Source organism: Loxodonta africana, chromosome 1 (genome assembly GCF_030014295.1).
Source record: "Loxodonta africana isolate mLoxAfr1 chromosome 1, mLoxAfr1.hap2, whole genome shotgun sequence".
Taxonomy (NCBI): domain Eukaryota; kingdom Metazoa; phylum Chordata; class Mammalia; order Proboscidea; family Elephantidae; genus Loxodonta; species Loxodonta africana.
This window is the reverse complement of record NC_087342.1, coordinates 116,356,454-116,367,554: the sequence shown is the minus strand read 5'-3', so window position 1 is coordinate 116,367,554 and position 11,101 is coordinate 116,356,454.

The following is an 11,101-nucleotide window of genomic DNA, read 5'->3' as shown; positions in this document are numbered from 1 at the left end:
AGCGGGCCGAGGGGCGGAGCCCGGACGGCCCGACGCAGAGCGCGGGTGGGGCAGCATCCCGGGTGGCGGCCGGACCTGCCCACTTCTTCCGTCTGCCTACCTTTCGGCCCTGGCCCTGAGCCGAGGAAGGTGTCAGGGTCTGCTGCCTCCTGCTGGACGAAGAGGCACTTGCAGGGGGCGGGGCTGGGTGTAACAGGGATCCCGGGAGGGAAAGGTTTTTGACAGTCAAATCCGTTCATCATTCAAGGGCCGTTTGTGGGACCTCTACAGCAACCCATACCTTTTACATACGCTCCAGCAGATTGTCCCCGTTTTCAGTGGAGGGAGCTAAGGTTCAGAAAGGTGAAGTGATTTAGTTGCTCAAAGTCTTAGCTAAGTGGCCTGCAGAGGTTAGAACCTGAATGTCGCAAGAGCTACATAACCAAAGCACCCTTCAGTACACCGCATCGTCTGCAGGATAATCTGTATGTGACTGAGAGATCAGCATCCTGGCCTTATACCCCACACCCAGGATTTGCTGGGTTTAGATGTCTGAGGAGAAAGGTACAAAATCTCAGAGTTGGAAGGCACACTAAATCTTGTCTAGTCCCAGTGTAACCCATCCTCAAAGATGGACCTTAGGTTGACCTGGAATTATGTCTTGGGGTAACATCTACTCATCTCATTCATTTTGTCTTCTAGGCTGTATGCAGAACTCCAATCCCCTTCCTCAAAACAGACCTTCAGAGATTTGAAGAAGGCTGCCGCCTAGGATTCATCAGGCAGCTCTAAGTGCTGTGGGGCTGGGAATGATAACAAAATTCCTTAAAATGAAAAAAGACGGGTTAGCTGGAGTACCAGCTGCAATAGAAACAATAGTAAAAAAGGAGACTATAGGGTTAGGTTGTTCTAGTTTAGGAGTGTGTGTGAGCCATCCTGAAAGTTAGTCAATAGGAATTTTAAACAAGACAAAACAAAAAAATTTTTTTAGAAAAAAAAAATGTAGTTACGAGTATGAAGGATGAAGTTAGGCAACATTGAAGGCAGAGAAACCATTTTAAAACTATCCCAATATTTGAGACAAAATATGATGATGTTCAAATTTAGGCAGTGTAAATGTAGATGGAAAATAAGAATGCATTCAAGATGCCCTTGAAAAGACTGGTAAGAGTTCATGAATGTTGTGGAAGATTGCATTAATGGCTCCAATTCTTTATTTCTTCTAGTGTCCATGGCTTTTGCCATATGACTTGCTTTGGCTAATGGAATGTCAGCTGAAGTGATGTGATCAGAAATTTAAAACATACTAATATATTTATTCTTCTTCTCTTGGACCTCTGACATTGCTGTGAGAAGAACATGCCCAGGCTAGCCTGTCTGCCCCAGGAGGTAGAGAAATACAGTTGAAGCAGAGTCATTCCCAATGCATGCTAGCCTAGAACCTAGCCACCAATTGATTTGTGAACTCAAAAAAATAATTTTGAATTAAAAAAAAAAACTAAGAATATATTTTGAATCTTGTGAATTTTTTGTTCACAGAATCTATTCCTTGTGCCTAAAAGTGCTTCAGGAAAAAAGAAAGTGCTTTAGGGAAGTAATATGATTGTATCTAACTTATCAGAATTCCAAGTTGGTCCTAGAGAGTTAATAAAATTCCCAAGGAAGGTTCACAGGAGAGTTGATGGCTAAGGCACTGGAATGTGGAGTGGAGGAAGTGGTGTCCAGAAGTTTGGCTCTGAGTTCTCCTTTCCACCCATTCCCTTCTATAGTCATCCTTACCCCAGCCACCTCCTCTCTCTCCTCAGACACCTAGGACACTCTCCCTATTCAGAATAAAACCCAAACCTTCTCAGAATGCATTATCTTCAACTGATATGACTGGGGTAAAAAACGTCCCCCTAGACCTCAGTGCCTGGATTTAAAAAACGCAGCTTACACTAAATGCTCTCTGAGACTCCTCCCACCCCTGCTACTGAAATATCAGAAGCTAAAAACAGCCTCATATTATTCCTATGCAGGACAGTTTCTCCTTAACCTAAAGAACAACTCTTTGTAGACCATGGGAATTCCATATTTTTAGACATGTGGGAATGAAGAGGTTTTAGGCAGAAGGGCCATTCTCCACTTAACTCATATGCCACCAGCTGCCGCGATGCCTAGTCACCTCTATCTGTTTGTAAAGCTTGCTATTCATCAAGCTCAGCAGAGGTTCTTAACCTCCAGTGTGCCAGCGACCCCTTTGGCAGTCTGAAAAAATGCAAAAAAAAAATACGTAGGATTGGAAGGAAGACAATGTTATTGAAATAGTTATCAAATTATTAAACATTCAAATCTATGATGTAGCAGATTGTTTCTCATTAACACATTAAATTACAAGATTTAGGAATGGGTCCAATAACTACCATAATTTCAAAACAGTAATGGAAATAAATGATACTTTGAGGTAATTGTAAAATGTGAATATCTGTGATTCCTAGTGATGGCAGTCAGACATATTATTAATACTTCCTTTTCGTTGCCCACATTTCTAAGGGAAATTTTAGTTAGAGGCTAGTGAAAATAGAAATTTCTCTTCCCGTCCAAATTCTCACACTCCCATAAATTCTATCCTCAGACCTCTTTGAGAACCCCCAACCTATTGTAATGCAAGTTTTCATAAGTTGTATATAGACGGAATTAGAGGACGGGAGAGAGAAGTTGAAAGCCCACCTGACGAACAGATTGGCTGTTCAGGCAGGGACTTGCGGAATGTTAATATATTGGTGAGTGCTTTGTGGATCCTGCGCCCCTTTCTCCTCTTCAAATGCTCAGAAACCCAGTGCGTATCGGTTCTTCTAGGGGCAAACTGGCTTTGGGAGCTCAAGTCATAAAAGCCAAAATCACAAAGGACTTAGTGGAGGGGGGAAAAAAAAAAAGCCCACTTCAGGCCCTTGACACCTCTCTTCTACATCTCACATGGCTACTTTTCATTTAGGCTTCTGCTTTCAGTAAAAAGCTTTTGAGCAAGGCTGAATTACAGGCTGAATTGTGTCCTCCAAAAAGGTGTGCTAAAGTCAACCCCCAGCACCTGTGAATGTTACCTTAATTAGAAATAGGGTCTTTGCAGATATAATTGAGATGAGGTCCTTAGGGTGGGTCCTAATCCAATACAACTGGTATTACAAGAGAAGAGACACACATGGAGAACGTCATGTGACGATGGAGGCAGAGACTGGCGCAATAGGTCCACAAACCAAGGGACATCAAGGATTAGAGGTAACACCAAAAGCTAAAAGAAAGGCATGGAACATATTCACCCCTAGAGCCTTCAGAGAAGGCACAACCCTGCCAACATCTTGATTTCAGCCTTCCGCTTGCCAAAAGATTGGCAGTTCGAATCCACCCAGAGGCAGCTTGGAAGACAGCTGTAGTGATCTGCTTCCCAAAAGGACACAGGCTTGAAAACCGACAGGGCAGTTGTACTCTTAACACACATTGGGTCACCATGAGTCGGAATCGACTCAACAGCAACAAACAACTAACAACAAAGCTTCCAGAGCTGTGAAAGAATAAACTTTTGTTTTCAGGCATCCAGTTTGTGATACAAGCCAATACAAGCCATATATGTATATAGTACAATATATTGTTGTACTAATACTCAATGGATATTATGAATACAAATATATAAACCAAGATAGGATACATGTTAGACTTTAAAAGGAGAACACAATAAAGTTAATTGAACAGATATTTCCTATGTTTAATAAAAACAATAACGACATGTTCCTTCCTATCCTGTGACACGGAATATTTTTACTGTTTCCTTTTCCAAGAATACTTCTCTGAACTGCCTACAGCCTTTAGGAGATCCTTCTTTTCTTTCATGTAGTGGTAAAACTGAAGACAGTCAAAGGTAAAATTCATTTTGATTGCAGCCCTGCTCTCCTCAAGCCCACCTGACACTGATTCCTACTGTCAGTTCAGTGGGATGACATCAAGCTAAATATCCTCTCAACAAAGGTGTCTGAGCAGGGAATACTTAGGATTTTACTTACTAACAACAGCAGGTTTTTAGACTTCTGGGAATTAGTTTCCATTTCTCAAATATGTCCGCCCACTTTGTATTTACAGGCTTGTTTTGAGAGAACAGCTGTTTGTCAATCAGGTCCTTTGCATTCATAAATCCATCATATAGGCTGTCCATGTCTAAAATGTCCATTATTTTTAAACACTCTGAAGCACGCTGGATGTCCTCATAAGTTAAACATCTCCTTCTGCAGGAAAATGGTTTAAAGCACAGAGGTAATTTGAACGGGTGAAATCAAAGTTAGATTCTAAATAAGTTACAGTTTTAGTAAAGAAATTGGGAAAGTCCTCTTTAACTTACTGCCCTTTCTGGTGACTTTTTTTTTTTTTTTTTGTAGCTCTTAAGAAGTCTTATTACCAAAGAATGAGTCCATTTTTCTCTGTATGAGTTTCTGTTGCAACCTATTCATAACATCAGACGACTCGGGGGCAGTCAGTTCATCCTTCTCTACGCTCTTCGTGGCCTCTTCACGGATCATCAAACAGTTCTGGAGAAATAGCATATAAATTTCTATTTTACTGTAATCTGTTTTTCCATTCTCATCCTCAATACATTTCCAGACCAAAGAAGGACATTCTTCTTGTCCCACACTTTGAATATATGATTTATGGCAGGCCAACATTTTAGCATCTTTTCTATGGCTGGCAGCAATGATAGGCCTCTTATAAGCACATGTCTAAAGAGCTTACCTCCTTCCATTTCTTTAATGAGTCAAAAATCTCATCAGATGGTTCTGCACATTTTGAAGACACTGAAAAGTGACCAAAAACTTTCACTATGAAAGTTTCAATATCATATTTGAGCAAGTCACACCCCCTTTTAGCATGTTGTCTCCAAGGTATGCAGGACACTAAACAGGTAAGATCTTTTCATTTTCTTTGGTAAGAAGTTTATAGACTGAATGGAATTTCCCAAAATTTACCTCTGCGCTCTCTGCCAAATTTGTAGATAGAAGAGCTAAGTCTGGTTTGTATTTGGACAAAATGTCAGCGATCTTTTGTTTTATGATTTTGGCGGTTTCATTAAAATCCTCACAGAAATCAAGAAGACAATGTGAAACTCTGTTTTTCAAATCAAAGTAACTAAGAGCTAGGGTGAATGTTTTTGGTTGCCTGATTCAGTGTACCACTTGAAGTTGAAACCCTGTACGAAGCATGATCATGGGTAAGGTATGACAGAATCAGCTCTACATCGTACAGGGCTAACACATCGGTTATCAAAATTTCCCCTTTTGTTCACCCCCAAGATATTTTAGTCATAACCTCTGAATCAGAAATGTTACTTTACTCAACTTCATAGAGCAATCAAAGGAACGATAGGAGAATGCGTGTTTGTGTGGTACACCCAAGCTAATTCAGCAGCTGCTCTTTTTGACTGAGCATTGGCATGTTTTGGGAAAACAAAAATCTTTTTATTTTTTTGCAAGTACTTGATTGTATCATGGAGTCCTGGTCATGCAGTGGTTAAGAGCTTTGCTGTTAACCAAAAGGTTGGCAGTTCGAATCCACCAGCCACTCCTTGGAAACCCTGTGGGGCAATTCTACTCTGTTCTATCGAGTTGCTATGAGTCAGAATCGACTGGACAGCACATAACACCAACAAGAGGCAAACCAGCTGGATTTCAAGTTTGGAGAGAATTCGGAAGTCAGGCTGGGGTTTGCCTAAGCACATATAAATCAGTTCCCTCCCCCTCTGTCCCTGCTGAGTGCCTTTCTTTCTTCCAGTCCTGACAGTCCCAATCTAAGCATTGTCTGGTCCAGAAGTAAAGCAGCAGGGATTAAGAGCACAGGCTGGTCTGGGCTGCTGGAGCTGGAATCCTCACTGTCGTGCACCCCTTACTCGCTGTGCAATTCCCTCTAGTTATTTAACCTTCTCTGAGACTTTTTTCTTCTGTAAAAAAAAAACTCGTTGCTGTCGAGTCAATTCCAACTCACAGTGACCCTGTAGGATAAAGTAGACCCTGTGGAACAGACAACTGCCCCATAGGGTTTCCAAAGAGTGGCTGGTGTATTTAAACTACCAACCTTTTGGTTAGCAGCTGAGTGCTGAACCACTATACCACCAGGGTACTAAAAATAAAGCCTATCCCATAAAAAAATCCCATAGCACCCTTGAATTCCTTTCTAATCCTCACATGTGCAGTGCTTAGCACAGTGCCTGAAACAGACACATAAACAGGTCATAAATATCCATTATCCTCTTTCTAAACTACTCCAGTCCATAAGTCCCACTCCCCAATTAATCTGTAAAGGAACAAGTCCCTAAACTCTGCTTTCCCCAAAGCACTTGGCCACATGCATAGCATGACAAGCTGTCATGATCTAGAAATGTAGTTCTCTTATAAATCCAATCTTGTACACAGGGACCACTGACAGAGTACCTCATTTACCTTCGCCACACTGGCAGCACCTTTAAAGAGTTTGATAAACCCCAACCCTCTTGATTTTCCAATGTTGGGATTCATTTTTATAGCACAGTCAACGATTCCTCCAAATTTGATAAAGCAGTCTTTTGGGTCATTTTTGCTGGTATCCCAGCTCAGGCCACCAAAGAACATTTTTCTGAAATGGCAAGGTGAGACACATGGAGACAAGAAGTCTTGGAAGAAAGCCGTGAGTTTAGGAAGGGCTGGACCTCCCAAAGCTTTCACTGGAAGGATTACAAACAAAGCCATCATTTAGGGCAAAGGTCTACAGCCACTCTAAATCTGCAAAGATACCTTTGAAAGACGTTAACAGATCTATGCTACCTCCCTTAAGATCTCAACTCCACCTTATTATTGTTGCTAAGGTGCCCTCGAGTCTGTTCCTACTCACAGCGACCCTAGAGGAGAACTGCCCCACAGGGTTCCCAAGGAGCGGCTGGTGGATTTCAACTGTCACCTTTTAGTTAGCAGCCGAGGTCTTTAAACGCTACACCACCAAGGAGTCAACTCTACCTAAACTCTAGCAAAGCATTAGGCCACAGCATCACAACACCTCCAGGCTGGGAGAAGGAAAAGAAAGATACTGTCGCCAGGGTGTAGGCCCTGGGCACTGGTCACAACTGGAAGTTAGTTTATCCTAAAAAAACCTCGGATCAAAGCGCTATCATCTATCCCTGTCTTCACCTGCGCCCAGATGTCACTCTCAAGGAGCCCAGGTGTCCTGTGGCAGAGACTCCGGTCACACTCTGTCCTCGGCTGGACGGAAGGAGGGAGGCTTTGGGCGTGCGCGCGAGTGAGGCCCGGGCTTCGGAGCCAGACCCAGAGCTGGCTCGGCTCGGCTCAGCCCAGGTCCGAGTAAATGCCCTCTCCGCCGGGCGGTCCGGGAGCTGCCAAGAAGTTCATCCAAGAACTAACTCCACAGCACTGACCCCGGCTTCTCTCTGTTCTTGCAGCCGTTCTAGCCCCCGACTGGGGGCGCCCCAGCCCCGGCCAGCGACTCGCCTCGGTGGCGCCCGCCGTCTCCATGAGCTGCTCGTCCTCGCCTGCTTCCGAAATGCTGGACTGACCCGGCCGCTTGCCTCTTCGCAGTCAACGCCGCGGGACCAGCTGGGCCACAGACCCAGCCCCCACCAGCTCCATGTCGCCAAGATGGTACCAACGCGCACACACTGTACGTTCATTGGCTGCACCCGCTCGTCACTCAGCCTTGTCCAGCGTCCCATTGGCTCTGACGGCACACGCCCCAGATCTGGGCGGGCCTTTCTTCATTTTGGAACTCGGCAGAGCTCTGCTGCGAGTCCCTTCCGCCCGGCCGGACGAGACCTGTGGGGGTCCGCTGCAGAGCTGGGACGCGGCCGTCTCCCTCGTTGGAAGTGAAAAAGGGCCAAGAGTGAGACAAAACAAGTTTAAATTTCCAAAGCAAAGAGCCAAATGCAAATTCAAGGGAAGCAAATCTAAACAAGAAAAGTATAAAGAACAATAAATTTTGGCAAAGCAGAAAACTAAAATTCAAGAGTTGAATTAAAAAAAAATAAAGCCCCACTGATCTGACTTCACATTTAGGACATTTATACCGGTTCCCTCGCAGACCTCCATGAGCCCTGGTGGCGCAGTGGTTAAGAGCTAAGGCTGCTAATTAAAGGGTCGGCAATTCGCCTCCGCCAGCCACTCCTTGGAAACAGTATGGGGTGGTTCTGCGGCTATAGAGTCGCTCTGACTCAGAATCGAGGCGATAGGTTTGCTTGGTTGGTTTAAGTAAAACTTCACTATCAAGCTTTTCTAGTTTGATTGCCTTTCCTATGAAAAGGCAGCAGGGGGCCCTAGATGCTCTGATTTCATTCGGCAGTCCACGCGTTTTAATCTTGCCAGTTATTTTCAAACATCAAATAGTTTGCGCTTAGAAAACGGCCGTTTATAAAACTGAACAGCAAATGGGGAAAACAGAGCCTGGTTAGAAGAATGTTTATGTGGAAAAGGTATATGATATCTGCACAGTAACCTGTTGACTAAGGAGTACCGTTTCCTGAACTATTGTGGCGGGGAAGCAAAAAATCCTATTACAGCGGAATTTTGAGTTGGGCTCTGAGAAAGAGGCAGGGCAGTGAGGAGTGACCACAAACGGGGGACCAGGCCTTGAGTCAGGACGGCCATTTCCCTGCCCCAGGGCCTGCCATTTGGACCCATTTTGAGCTTGTGCCGGGAACAGAGGACTTCCTGTGCTAAACCTGGGATGGAGGGGTTTTCTGGGATTCTTGATGTTCCTACAAACAATAATGATAACAATAACAACAGACATTTCATGAGTACCTACTGGGTGCCAGGCAGCATTTTAGGTATTTTACAGGCATCCACTTTATCAGTCTTCACGACAACCCTCTGAGGTAGGTACTAGTACCATCCCATTTTACAGAGAAAGAAGCTGAGGCAACTTGCCCAAGGTCAGACAAACAGCTAACAAGTGTCAGATCCAAGTTTAAGAAAAAGGTACACATGCAACCTCCGTGGTCAGTCTGCTGGGATTCAAATCATGAAGCAGGAAAGCACATAATATTATGACTGGGATGCAGGAAATACTCAAGAGTGTGCCATTGTTATCGGAAAGAGTGGTTTCTGCCCTCCAGGAGCTTGAAATCTAATTGAAGAGAACAGTAAGATTCATAAAGCATTAGAGGTGCCTACAGAATGGGTTAATGGGGCAGATGCTTATATGTGTTCAGAAGAGAGAACAGTTGATGTGAAAACAGAATGGTCAGGTCTGGGTCACAGATTGCTCTGTGTGGCAGGTGCTTGAAATTCTGTGCAAACGACATGTTTGTCGCCATTAGAAGGCACCCACTGATCCTGACTGGTTTGAGCTAATTATTACATCCTTTGTGTTTGATTATCATATGTGTGTGTGTTAACTAAAAATGTAGTCAATTTTCGTCATTAAAATTCCATTAAGGTAATAACGTGGTACTTACTTTTTAAAGCCTGGACAGGAAGCATTTATTAATTTCACAGATATTTCTATATTAACATCAAGCACTGAAATGGGGCTAGACCACAAACGGGGTGCTGAGACAGAGACTAACACTGGAGAGGAGAGGATAGGAAGGGATATTATTTTAACTGAAACTTGAAGTCTGAGAGGGAGCCAGCAGACAAAGAGCCAGGGGAGGCACACCGTGGACAGCAGGAATGGCCTGAGCAAAGGGCCTATGTGGGGGAAGGACTTCATGGTTTGGGAGAATCAAATGAAGGTGTTTGGGCTGGAGAACTGCGAAAAAGAAGCAGATGAATTGGTTTAGTGACAAGCTGTGTTCGCAGAGAGCCAGGGCCAAGTATGGTTTCCTGCCTGTGAGTCTTCTTTTTAAATTATCTAGACTTTGCGGTCACCAGATGTTGCTGGGTGGAAACTTTGCATCATCGGGTAGGAGATAATCTTTTTGGGTAGCTTCTTTTTCATTGGTTGTCCTTAACTGAGTTTAATGCTATATGTCTGTGTACACTTAAGTCCAGTTGAGCCTCTGTCTTGAATGAAATGACTTCTTACTCTTCTATTTTGCTTAATAGTGAAAGAATTTTCTTCTTCTCTATGGTAAAATAGATGTGCAGGTATTCAGTAGTATATACAGACAAGTTCATCTTAGCCAAAGTAGACTTCATGGAAATTAAAAGCAAAAACAAATACTAAAGATAGCTCTATCTTTTCTGTTGTTTTAGTCTTCATGGAGCAGCTACTGTACTTATGATACTTCGAGTATAAAAATAAACAGAAAACTGGCTTGGTGAGCAACAAAAAAAAAAAACAAACCCGTTGCCATCAAGTCAATTCTGACTTATAGTGACTCTGTAGGACAGGGTAGAACTGCCCCATAGAATTTCTAAGGAGCACCTGGTGGGTTCAAACTGCCAACCTTTTGGCTTGATGAGGGTAGGGACTTAATGGACAGGGTTATTCTGTAGGTCTTCTTCAAATCCCTTTGAGGAAACAACACTTAATGGAATAAAAATATCCTGGAGGAAAAGCAGATTATCTTGTCTGATAAAGCTGCTGCATCTCATTGTTCTGCATCTCATTAATTTGATAATTCATTTTAAATGTTTTTAATTTAATAGAAAAAGTTCCAAGAGAATGCTTAGGCCAGAAAAATAGGGCGTGATAATACTTGAAATCTTGCAGTTGAGGAACATTCTAAAAATCCTCTCAGCAATGCACCAGGACTCACTGTAAACGTGAAAATGAATACAAGTTTAATGAGAAGAAAGATTTTGTCCTTTTTTCTCTCTTTTCTTCTTAGGGTTTGGTTTAAGGGGCTTGTCATGATTGAATTGTGTCCCCCCAAAAATGTGTCACCTTGGTTAGGCCATGATTCCCAGTATTGTGTGGTTGTCCTCCACTTTGTGATTGTAATTTTATGTTAAAGATGATGAGGGTGGGATTATAACACTCTTACTAGGTCATATCCCTGATCCAATATAAAAGGAGTTTCCTTGGGATGTGGCCTGCATCACCTTTTATTTTACAAGAGATAAAAGGAAAGGGAAGTGAGCTGAGAGGGAAGAACTTCATACCACCAAGAAAGAAGTACCGGGAGCAGAGAACATCTTTTGGACCTGGGGTTCCTGCACAGAAAAGCTCCTAGTCC